This window comes from Oncorhynchus kisutch, linkage group LG7 (assembly GCF_002021735.2).
Source record: "Oncorhynchus kisutch isolate 150728-3 linkage group LG7, Okis_V2, whole genome shotgun sequence".
NCBI lineage: Eukaryota > Metazoa > Chordata > Actinopteri > Salmoniformes > Salmonidae > Oncorhynchus > Oncorhynchus kisutch.
This window is the reverse complement of record NC_034180.2, coordinates 13765565-13778195: the sequence shown is the minus strand read 5'-3', so window position 1 is coordinate 13778195 and position 12631 is coordinate 13765565. Positions and strand designations below refer to the sequence as shown.

The 12631-nt window shown below is 39.9% G+C and overlaps 2 long non-coding RNA genes across 2 annotated transcripts; both read left to right on the top strand.

Annotated features, from left to right (window-relative positions):
- Positions 1–355: 355 nt before the first annotated feature.
- Positions 356–1101, top strand: LOC116374630 (uncharacterized). Its single transcript, XR_004210522.1, has 3 exons — positions 356–411; positions 699–734; positions 987–1101. It is a non-coding gene; the product is annotated as an uncharacterized LOC116374630 (long non-coding RNA).
- Positions 1102–11313: 10212 nt separating this feature from the next.
- On the top strand, positions 11314–11855 carry LOC116374644 (uncharacterized). The gene is made up of 3 exons (XR_004210537.1): positions 11314–11398; positions 11530–11580; positions 11766–11855. It is a non-coding gene; the product is annotated as an uncharacterized LOC116374644 (long non-coding RNA).
- The last annotated feature ends 776 nt before the right edge of the window (positions 11856–12631 follow it).

The window sequence follows — 12631 nt, the reverse complement described above, 5'->3', positions numbered from 1 at the left end:
TTTGAACATGCATTTTGAAGTCAGCAAGCCACAATTGTGAGATCAACATTTAGAGCTGTATTCTGATTGGACTGTTACCAGTGGACATGGAGGAAGTGGCTCTTTATAAGAGCAAAACTAGAAACAACATGTCATCTTCAGAAGTGTCTTTGTGAGCTGAAAAACTGCCATCATTCACAGAGGTATGACAGATGACAACTTAACCATTTTCATGGAACAGCCTTCATGCAATTTAATCACATTTCAAGTATTGATTTTGTATTGATTGAAAATTCATGACACAGGGTTATTGCTCCTATCGGTTATATGTTTCCAACAATGAGATGCTTTTCTGACTTTCTTTTTTGTTTGGTAAAGCAGAGCAACATGTTTTGTATGCTGTGGATCATCTTTCAGACAATGGCTCACCTGGTAAGACACATTTAAATATTTATTCAATACTGTAGCTACCATAGCGTCCAGACCTGGGTTCAAATACTTGGAAATCCTTTTGAATACATTGAGCGTTTGCTTGAGTTTGCTAGTAGTGCCAGATTTGGCACATTCAGATTCAGGGTTTCCAGTTTTGGGACTTTTTAAATTTAATTTAACTACATGTAGGCAAGCTCAAACAGGCACAAAGTATTTGAATTTTTTTTTTAAGAATTTGAGACCCAGGTCTGATAGCGTCCACGGTGCTTTCCTGGTTTCATTTGTAGGTGGCGGCTGGAGGACAGTCTTCAGGTAGTGGTGAGGTATTGTGTGTTTCTTAAACATCTTAACAAAAAGATATTGTTGATAAAATTATCTTTATATACATTTACTTTCTGAGCTTCTTTACAATCACTGAGTATCTTTTACAATAATGTTATACATAAATACAATATAATACACAGAAATGTATCAATACATATACAGTATAAAGAAATAGTGTGGACAGTATGACTCAGTGAGAGAAGTTAAGGCATTATGAGCTAAGTAATAGGATAATGTGCATTACTCCCCAGGGTGGTGGTGGTGGCGGCAATGGAGGAGTTGTGAATGGAGGCATGGTCGGTAATGCTGTTAACCCAGGGGTTATGAATGGGCTTGCCTTAAATGGGCGACCCTTTCTGGCACAGGCACGTATACAGTGTGGGTGGTTAAAAAGTGTCCCTGTGCTGCAGCACAGGTTTTAAAAAACTGCAAAGTGAATATAACTACACCATCAGTGGCATATTTCAGAAATATAACTTATATATTTAATTACATAGGTTTTTGTTAGATGATTGCAAGCAAACTTACTAGAGAGTCATATAGACGATGCACTGGTGCTGCAGTACAGGCATTTTAAAAAGTAACTTTTGAACCAGCATCAGTACTATGGGCTACCTCTCTAACATGTCATATTTCTAATATAAACTGTTTCTCCTGGTCTAAACTATTCTTATTGGCAAAACAGGTAGTACCAGTTGGTGGATCATTACTTATTCAACAATCGAGTGCACTTGGTCAGGCTGCCATGCCCCAGCTGGTCCCCATTGGTGCTCTTCAGCAGGGTGGGGCACTTCCTGTAGAACAGGTGGGAGCAGCCAATGGCATACCACTACAACAGGGACAGCTTCCTCAACTAGCCAATGGGGTTTGTCTCCTTTGTCCAACTTCGCTTCTCTAACATTTACCAGAAGCCTAGAGATATCAGGAGTTTCTATTGAAAATAATCTGTGTTACAGTGTCACTGTGTAAACATATCTTTACAGGTTGTACCATTATTTGCAGTTCTGCCACAGGCAAATGGCATTGGAGGCCCCCAGGCTTCAATGTTGATGCAGGTATATCATTACTGTTGTATCAGTAGTATGTCTTATAGTGTCGTACACCTAGATATCTCAATGCACCAAATACATCCCATTTAACAGTGTTCACACCTTGATGTCAATGGTGATGGTGATTCAGGCTCTCTCATCCTTTCCTCATAATCTCTCCTGTCAGATTATTCCTGTGGGTGGAGGAAACAACATCCAGCAGCCAGCTGCTGGAGGGAAGGCAGGCAAAGCTAGAGTCAAGGTAACATGATGGGCCACCTCTACTCGTTAGTCATACAGTTGAGGGCACTAAAAAGTTCCCCAGGTTGACTGTGATTGAGATTGGGTTGTTCTGTGGTATTAGTAGAACAATTGCCACAATGCAAGTGTGTGCAACACGGCCCTAACATATCCTAGCAATACATCAATATAAAATCCTGTGCACAGGAGCGCGCCTAGATCCAGGTGCTGGCTTTGGCAGGAACAACTACTGTAGTATCCAAAAATATACAGTAGTTTGGCATAAGTATAGTAATAGTTTGTCACAAAAACATGTACAGTACTGTGGTACCAGATTATAAAAAGGTTTTAGTGCTCACAACTGTAGATTGCACAGACTACATCGCAGTCACAAAGAAATGTATTATGGACCTTGATATACTTTTGCAAGTGTTTCACCTGCTCTCTCATTTTAAATCCCTTTCACAGCATTCTGTCCCTTTCCATGGAATGGCCACATCAACAAGAACAAATACTCCACTGGTATATTCTCACAGTTATTCCTCGTCTTAACTTCATTTCCCTTATAACCCTCATCATGTATTTGAATGAATTGCCCTCAAATAAAGATGACTCATTTCCAAATTACCTTGTGGCCTTGTGGTTAGAGCACAGAGTTTCTAAATCCAGAGGCGCAACATCGCGTGTCATCCGGGAACGCTTGCGAAACAGACCAAGCAGACCAGAGCGGGGTTTGGGGTTTGAGAAGTCAATGAGAGAAGATTTAAAAAAAAATTCCATTGCTAATTTTCTCTTAATGTAAAGGACAACCTAGATTCGAGCCAATTTCTTAAGTAGTTGAACATGTTATTACTCCAACCTAGTGGAAGTGACAAATAGACACTTTTTCATTTTCGTCAAAAATAACTTTATATCGAAGGAGTGCCTTTGATTTGATGGCCTGGACATGCACAGTTCGACCGCAGAAGGCTTTTAGACCCGATTGATTACCTGTTTCTGAACATGAGTTTAGCTAGCCAAAGTCGCCATGACATTGCCTATTGGAAAAACAGTATCTGCCTATCTTTAATATGTACTGTCTTTGATTAGAGTGTCCACTCTGAGATTGGAAGGGTGGGGGTTCAACCCACAGTCAAGTTATACCAAAGACTCTAAAAATGGGAACTGATGCCTCTCTTCTTGGCACTCAGCATTAAGAAGATGTATTGCGGGTAAAGCCTTGCGACAACTAGTGTCTTGTACATGCAAAAGACTAGGGTCTTGTACATCAAGCTGCCTCATGCTACATAATCAAGACATACTGTAGTCTCCTGCCCCTATGGGCTGTTACGGCTCAGACAAGGCTTAACTTGTCCAATGTGTACTTCAAGAAACATGTATTTTCATGAAACATGCATTTAAATACGTCACTAATAAACTAAGGTTGTAGCAATACATTTGTTGTTAATATAACACTTGAGGTAACAATAACAAATGTACAAAGTAGCTAATAATGCTTCTATCATGTTCCATTCTGCCCATCAGACGAAGGTGACTACTGGAGAGGTGGAAGAATCCTCTGGCTCTGACTCACCAGTGAATGCTGAAGTGAGGCTGAGCATCTCAAACCTGAACAGCATTCTAACTAGGGTTGCAAAATTCTGGTAACTGGGATGTGTGGAAAGTGGGAAAGTTAACAGAATTGTGCAACCCAAAATTAACTATATAACCTGTAATATCAAGTACCAGAATCTCGTCAAGCTGCCAATTCCAGATGACAAATTACCTCCACAGGCGGGGGTTCAATTCCTGGGTGCGCTACTATAACTTGCTGTGTTGCCTTCTTGTTTGTCCCCCCCCCCATTTACTTCAAAATATATCTCTGAATAAACTTGATGAAAGAAAAGTGTTATTCCAATCTCCTTTGACAGAAACTAAAACTAGATTAACAGACGGTCTGACTATCTCGACTGTGTGTCCATATACATGTTTTGTAACGGCGTTCCCAATATACTGGAAATGATGTTATCACAGCTGATGTCTTTGAATAAATTTATTCAATGGATGTCAATCTTTGCAGGTTCTATCTCTCCATGTCCTGCAATCTAATTGCTATTCATTCCCTATTATTATTATTGACCATTGACCAGAAGAAACTGCTTTCTTGGGAATATGGGAGAGATCTAGATAGGTATTGTTAATTTGGTGTTGGAGAGGAAATTCCCTAAGACTCATTGATAGCTGAATGAAACACCACTGTTGTTTAAACCCTACAAATTCTCACTAAATGCCAACACAACAGCGGGGGCAACACAAGACTGGCATCATACATTACAGAACATTCAGATGGATAGAAATATATTCTATAGGTAGAAATATATTGTATAGATCAGAATGACTCAGTTATTTTGAGAAGAGTATTAAAATGTCAGGTGGACACTGATACAAATATTTCTCCTTTTTTGGAACATGTACACTGCCGTTCAAAAGTTTGGGGTCTCTTAGAAATGTCCTTGTATTTGAAAGAAAAGCAAAAAGAATTGTCCATTAACATTAAAAAAACATCAAATTGATCAGAAATTCAGTGTAGACATGTTAATGTTGTAAATGACAATTGTAGCTGGAAACGGCAAATGTTTTATGGAATATCTATATAGGCGTACAGAGGCCATTATCAGCAACTATCACTCCTGTGTTCCAATGGCACATTGGGTTAGCTAATCCAAGTTTATCATTTTAAAAGGCTAATTGATCATTAGAAAACACTTTTGCAATTATGTTAGCACAGCTGAAAACTGTTTTTCTGATTAAAGAAGCAATACAACTGGCCTTCTTTAGACTAGTTGAGTATCTGGAGCATCAGCATTTGTGGGTTTGATTACAGGCTCAAAATGGCCAGAAACAAAGACCTTTCTTCTGAAACTCGTAAGTCTATTCTTGTTCGGAGAAATTAAGTCTATTCCATGTGAGAAATTGCCAAGAAACTGAAGATCTCGTACAACGCTGTGTACTGCTCCCTTCACAGAACAGCACAAACTGTCTCTAACCAGAATAGAAAGAGTGGGAGGCCCCGGTGCACAACTGAGCAAGAGGACAAGTACATTAGATTGTCTAGTTTGAAAAACAGACTCCTCAGGGTAGCCTAGTGGTTAGAGCGTTGGACTAGTAACCGGAAGGTTGCAAGTTCAAACCCCCGAGCTGACAAGGTACAAATCTGTCGTTCTGCCCCTGAACAGGCAGTTAACACACTGTTCCTAGGCCGTCATTGAAAATAAGAATTTGTTCTTAACTGACTTGCCTAGTAAAATAAAGGTTAAAATAAAAAAACAAGTCCTCAACTCGCAGCTTCATTAAATAGTACCCACAAAACACCAGTCGCAACAGTGAAGAGGTGACTCCGGGATGTTGGCCATATAGGCAGAGTTGCAAAGAAAAAGCCATATCTCAGACTGGCCAATAAAAATAAAAGATTAGGATGGGCAAAAGAACACCAGCATCCCGGAGTCACCTCTTCACTGTTGAAGTGTTTTACGGGTACTATTTAATAAAGCTGTCATTTGAGAACTTGTGAAGCATCTGTTTTTCAAACTAGACACTCTAATGTACTTGTCCTCTTACTCAGTTGTGAACCAGGGCCTCCCACTCTTTCTATTCTGGTTAGAGCCAGCCTTAATTTCTCTGAGCTAGGCAAGATCGAACACGGTTGATCACAGTATGGCAGAGAGATAATAAAACATAAAAACAAAGAAGATCAACATCTATCTCATCATTGCAGTTACTTCGTACCCTGATCAGCTTATTCTGGGCTATCTGGAGCTTCCCCTTCAAAAGCTTAGATAAGCCCTCAAACCAGGAAGTACTAGCGTAGTCAAAATGGAGTCATTATCAAGCAGCTTGGACTTTCTAGCAAAAAATATGGCCCTGGCATTAACCTTCCCTAACACTTTAGTGACCATGCCCCAAAGCTTCCATCAAGGATGCATCCCAGATAGCTAACACAGGTTCTGGTAGTCAGCACCTCACCCGCTATATCCACTCTGTCTCCAGAGGACGTACACAATTTAGGTCTGGACCAAAAAATAATTTCCTCAGTTTTACTTAAGTGCAGAGATAGTAAGTAAAGCATACATGAGTATGTTTTTCTAAACCCTGACTGAAAATCAAAGGTTAGACTTTGTTGACATATTCATGCATTTGCTCATGTACAACTCTCTACAGGATCTTTGATGTTATACTGAAGATAGGCCTATAATTCCCAGGGTCAGACTTTATCTGTCACGGTCGTTAACAAGGACGGACCAAGGCGCAGCGTTATTTGAGTTTATTCAAAGTGGAACTACCAAAACCATAAACAAACATAAAACAACCGTGAAAGCCGTAGTGCTAAACACACTAACACAAACAATATCCCACAACCCAGGTGGGAACAATGGAGAACTTAAGTATGAGACATCAAACATCAGCTGCCTCTTATTGGGAACCATACCAAGAGCACCAACATAGAAATTAAAGGTATAGAACACCCCCTAGTCACGCCCTGACCTACAACACCATAGAGAACCAAGGGCTCTCTATGGTCAGGGCGTGACATTATCCTCTTCTTATACAGAGGTATTGTTCAAGAGAGAGATTAGTGATATGCCTAATACAATTTGCTCAGCAGAATCTCTAAGAATCTTTGCAGGAATATTATCCAGGCCTGTGGCTTTGGAGCATTCAAGCTCTGCTAGCATACTGGCTACTTTGGCTGTTGCTACCTTTGCAAAATAAAAAGAGTTTGGCTGAGAATTTCAATAAGCATTTTTCTACGGCTGGCAATGCTTTCCACCTGGCTACCCTTACCCCGGTCAACAGCACTGCACCCCCCACATCAACTCGCCAAAGCCTTCCCCATTTCTCCTTCTCCCAAATCCAGTCAGCTGTGATGTTCTGAAAGAGCTGAAAAATCTGGACCCCTACAAATCAGCCGGGCTAGACAATCTGGACCCTTTCTTTCTAAAATTATCTGCAGAAATGGTTGCAACCCCTATTACTAGCCTATTCAACCTCTCTTTCATGTCGTCTGAGATTCCCAAAGATTGGAAAGCAGCTGCGGTCATCCCCCTCTTCAAAGGGGGGGGGCACTCTTGACCCAAACTGCTACAGACCTATATCTATCCTACCCTGCCTTTCTAAGGTCTTCCAAAGCTAAGTCAACAAACAGATTACCGACCATTTCGAATCCCACCATACCTTCTCCGCTATGCAATCTGGCTTCAGAGCTGGTCATGAGTGCACCTCAGCCATGCTCAAGGTCCTAAACGATATCTTAACCGCGATCGATAAGAAACAATATTGTGCAGCCGTATTCATTGACCTGGCCAAGGCTTTCGACTCTGTCAATCACCACATCCTCATCGGCAGACTCGATAGCCTTGGTTTCTCAAATGATTGCCTCGCCTGGTTCACCAACTACTTCTCTGATAGAATTCAGTGTGTCAAATCGGAGGGCCTGTTGTCCGGGCCTCTGGCAGTCTCTATGGGGGTGCCACAGGGTTCAAATCTTGGACCGACTCTCTTCTCTGTATACATCAATGATGTCGCTCTTGCTGCTGGTGAGTCTCTGATCCACCTCTAAGCAGACGACACCATTCTGTATACTTCTAGCCCTTCTTTGGACACTGTGTTAACAACCCTCCAGACAAGCTTCAGTGCCATACAACTATCCTTTTGTGGCCTCCAATTGCTCTTAAATACAAGTAAAACTAAATGCATGCTCTTCAACCAATCGCTGCCTGCACCTGCCCACCCGTCCAACATCACTACTCTGGACGGGTCTGACTTAGAATTTGTGGACAACTACAAATACCTAGGTGTCTGGTTAGACTGTAAACTCTCCTTCCAGACTCACATAAAACATCTCCAATCCAAAGTTAAATCTGGAGTTGGCTTCCTATTTCGCAACAAAGCATCCTTCACTCATGCTGCCAAACATACCCTTGTACAACTGACCATCCTACCGATCCTCGACTTCGGCGATGTCATTTACAAAATAGCCTCCAATACCCTACTCACTAAATTGAATGCAGTCTATCACAGTGCCATCCGTTTTGTCAGCAAAGCCCCATATACAATGATTTTATGAGCAAAGTAACCCTTTGCTTCATTCATCCTGCTTTGTGCCTCATTTCTGTGACCTTTATATAGGAGAAAATCAGACTGCTCTTGAGAGTTTTTACATTTCTTAAAGGCCTTGCTTGAACAGATTCTAGAATCTCATGATTAAACCAAGGGCTAGATCTCTGCTTTACTCTGACCTGTCCAATGGAAGCCATCACATTCACCACATCAAGGAATCTATTTTCAAAGGCTTCACAGGCACTGTCTACCCGTATACTATCCAGCACAAGTGACCAGTCAATTTTACCCTCTTGCTTCCTACGCCTTTTCTCACATTATGTTTTGAGTGCTCAAATTCGAACAGTTTCGTGGCACTTAAATAGTGTATATCTTTAAAAACTCTCCTGCAAAATGTTTAAAAATGATCACTGATTCCATAGACTATTACTCCTATGCAATGAACAAGCTGCACATGCTTTCATACGACAGTGAAGTTCACATACTGCATTATGAACTTTCCCTGCCCATTCATTCATGAACCCACAAATATGTCACTAAAATGTTTCACATTTTCAGTAAGATGTTCAAGACAAACACAAGCCATTATGGATTGAACCATACTATGGGACATTTTTTAAACAAAAAATGTATTATATGACATAATATTTTGGAGTCTAACTGTTTTTCAATGTGTGTGTATAACCAAAAAGGATGAGTCATTAGTCGTAACATATAATTAAAAAACAAAGTGGGGGCATTTGGTCTCATACTTCACAAATGACATGAGATTCTATTACCACAATACAGCCGCAGACTCACCTAGGTGGTATTTACCTATAATACTGTAGTCGGATACACCAATCTCAGACAACCTATGAGCTGCATGACACCCTTCCTATCCAATCACAATGGAGAAGTGTCGTAACTAAGCATGGGTCCTGTGAACATGTGCATACGTGTATGGCTGTTACAGCATGTGAAAGAAAATAGGCAGTTTAAGGTTTATCAAAATCACAAGTCCGTTCACAATCTCTTTAGGAAGCAATAAGTACAGTATGCATTTACCCTGCTTAAGGGTGTACATAAGTACATGAGTACATTATTTGTTAAAACCACAACAATTGTGACAGTACATATAGTTAAATGTATACAGAAGCAATCTACAAACATATTATGTTTGCATTCTTAGATTCTTTACCCATATGGATTTCATGCTTTACTTAGGTCACGGGGCTCCAGGATTACAACCTGGTTGTTTAATCTGTTTGTGACCTTTCACGGTCCTACTGCGGTCACTAGTGGTCACTTAGTAATATTTGGAACAATGGACAATGATCTAATTTTGGGGACCAGGTATTGGTGTCATTGAAGATTAAAACCACACAATGCCTTTGGCTTTATTTTAATTTGGTCCCTTCTGTTATTATGTGCATTAGGTGACCAACATGAAGATTTCTCATTTCTGGGCTCTGTTCTAATTGGTTACTTTAGAAGATCAAACGTCAATAAAAGGCTATGTTCAAATGTCAGAGGGCAACTGAGAATACTGCTTGGAGGACAGCACCTGAAACAAAACCATTTTCACCACCTTAAGGTCTGTATTTTTGCCTTCATATTCAAACATTATATATGATTCGATAATTTTGTTAACAGCAAATAATCTATATAATGTATATAGTATAGTAGCCCCAGTAGCTTAGGAACAGTAATCACGTTTGTGGTCTGTCTGTCAAGATTCCAGATTGCAAAATGAAGCTTCTTCTTTTTGTAGCCTTCATGGCCACCATCTTCAATGTGAGTATATCACATGATCATCACACAACAATGTACAACATCTAATGTTAGCGTTCAAAATGACTCAGCCAATATTTTTTTTCTCAATGATCTCTTTTTAGGTCAATGCTGGCAAGGTAGGATGCTGGACACTAAAAACATATTTATCCTTCACCAATCCAATGCTATTAGGTTGATGGGAAGTATTGAATGAGTGGACACTTCAGAAGAAGCTGTTGATAGAATTAAAGGTCATATCATATCTATCTTTGCCGTTTCTCAGAAGCTGAGGCTACTGGGAGGTCTAAATGGTGGAGTTGTGTCTGGGGTTAACCCTGGACTGGTGGTGGGGGGCCTGAACCCTGGCCTCACTGGTGGCACGGGGTTGATTGGGCAGCCTATGTTTGCCCAGGTCAGTCATCAATATCTCTGTTTGCATTTTCATTTTATTTCAAGAAATGTATTTTACAGTAACTGTTCACTACAGGTTGGTAAACAAATAAGTAACTGTTTTTAAACTACTTATACACCTTTTTATAAATAATTTCACATAACAGTTTATGCAACAGACAGTCAATTGTGTATTAGGGAGAGATGAGGGAAAACAATATTTTTATCTAAGTGCTCAATAATTTGGCACGACTTTCTCCCCTCACTCATACAGATGGTTCCAGGTGTCCCCACTTATGTCATGCAGCCCCAAGCTGTCCCCGCTGGTCCCTATGGATTCCCAAATGTCGGGATGCAGCAGCCTCAACCGTTCCCTAACTTCCCTGGGCAGTACCAGTATCCTGGCCCACCAGCTAATGGGGTGTGACCCGAAATAAATACACTTTCATACTCTTATTCTGCTACATATATATTTTTTTGTTATTTTAACATTTTATGAGTTCTAAAAATAGGAAATACATTGTACACATTTTTGACCTACATGTTTATATGGCACATTATGCTTTTGTCTTTTGGTGTTATTATAGTATTATATGAGAAGAAACAATGGGAAAGGCTTTGCAGTAATTAATATGCCAATTCTCCCTTAAACAGCTGCCTTACTACATGGGCGTCCCTCAAATGACAGGAATGAATCCTACACAACAGCAAGTCATGGTATAGTCGATGCTATGTATTCAAACTTATCCTGTGTTCATTTGATGTCGGAAACTGGGAAACGCTGACATTTCAAATTTGCTAACCTAGGCGGAAGAGTTGGAATGTGAGTTTCCTACTTGGGAGGTATAAGAATTCAATAATAATAAAGCTCTTTACGCAAATAACTTATGTTAATTATAACTCGGAGGTCCTGAGTTTCCGACTTGACGTGAATGCGAGATGATCACCGGAGGGCGAGAGGGTATTACATACCAGGAAAATACATGAATATAAAAATAAAAAACATTTTGAGCATTCCATCATTTACAATTTATAATAAATGTATAATAATAACTCTTCCTTCTGGCTAGGGAGTCCAAGGTGCAGGTGGGATTCCCTTGATGCAGCAGCCACAGCAGGGTCCTCCACAAGCAGAACCAGTGAGAAGATTCAAGGTACAGTAATGGTCACTGACTGTACAGTACACGTGCCTCATGGTCAATAGTGTATCTCAATATGTAATTAACTCTGTGTAAGGAAAGGAATCTAGCTAATATGCGTATGTTCATACGATTTTCACCTTTAGCGCTTTCTGATAAGGAGGGCTCACACCATGAAACCTGATTTGGACATTCAGGTACAGAATGATGCACATTTAATCTGATACATACATTATTTATGAAATGCTTAACTACTGCTTATGAATATGTTATGTATGGGTTATGAATGTGTTATGAACTTATAAACGACAAGATAGCTCCTGTTATCAGAAGGGTTTTAATGATTTGTATTTATACTTGTTGGCTATCTTTTCTCATTCAGATTTCAACTGAGACAACCACAACTCCATCCTCAACTACTTGTTTAGACAATATTCAAGTTTAGAGTGGCCAAATTGGATTGGAACAAGGTATACATCAAAATACAAACATTCTGCTTACATTTGTGGTATTGTGCAATATCTCATTATTGAAAAAAATGATAAACAAGAACTATCTTTGGTCATTTATTTACAGGTGTCTGCTCTAGAACATGGACACGGGATTTCACCAAATTGTCCACAGCGCTTTAAGTTAATCATATCAGATACCATAGCGGTTAAGAGCTTGCGGCCATTAACCGAACGGTTCCTGGTTTGAATTCCTGAGCCAACTAGGTGAAAAATCGGTCGATGTGCCCTTGAGCAAGACACTTAACCCTAGTTTCTCCTGTTAATCGCTCTGGATAAGAGCATCTGCTAAATGACAACGTATAATGTCTTCTAACATTGTATACATGCAGATCTTATGCCAGTTAGTTAAGAACAAGTTCTTATTTACAATGACAACTTAGGAACAGTGGGTTAATTGCCTTGTTCAGGGGCAGAACGCTAGATTTTTTAACCTTATCAGCTCAGGGTTTCGATCTAGAAACCTTTCGGTTACTGGCCCAACACTCTAACCACTAGGCTACCTGCCTCTGTCCATGTATCTTTGTTTTTTTCAATAAACATGACTAGTAGCCTTCATAAAAGTTGTTTGCTTGTTTGGTTTGAAATGGTTTTCCACCCCATGAAAGGGGTTGATTTTTTGTCCCTTCCATGTGTATCATGTAAATGTATGGCATGTTGCCAGGATTTCTGGAATCTAATTTTGGCCTATATTGTCATCTAGTGGCAGAATTAAATTAATTTGAGTATCTAAAATATT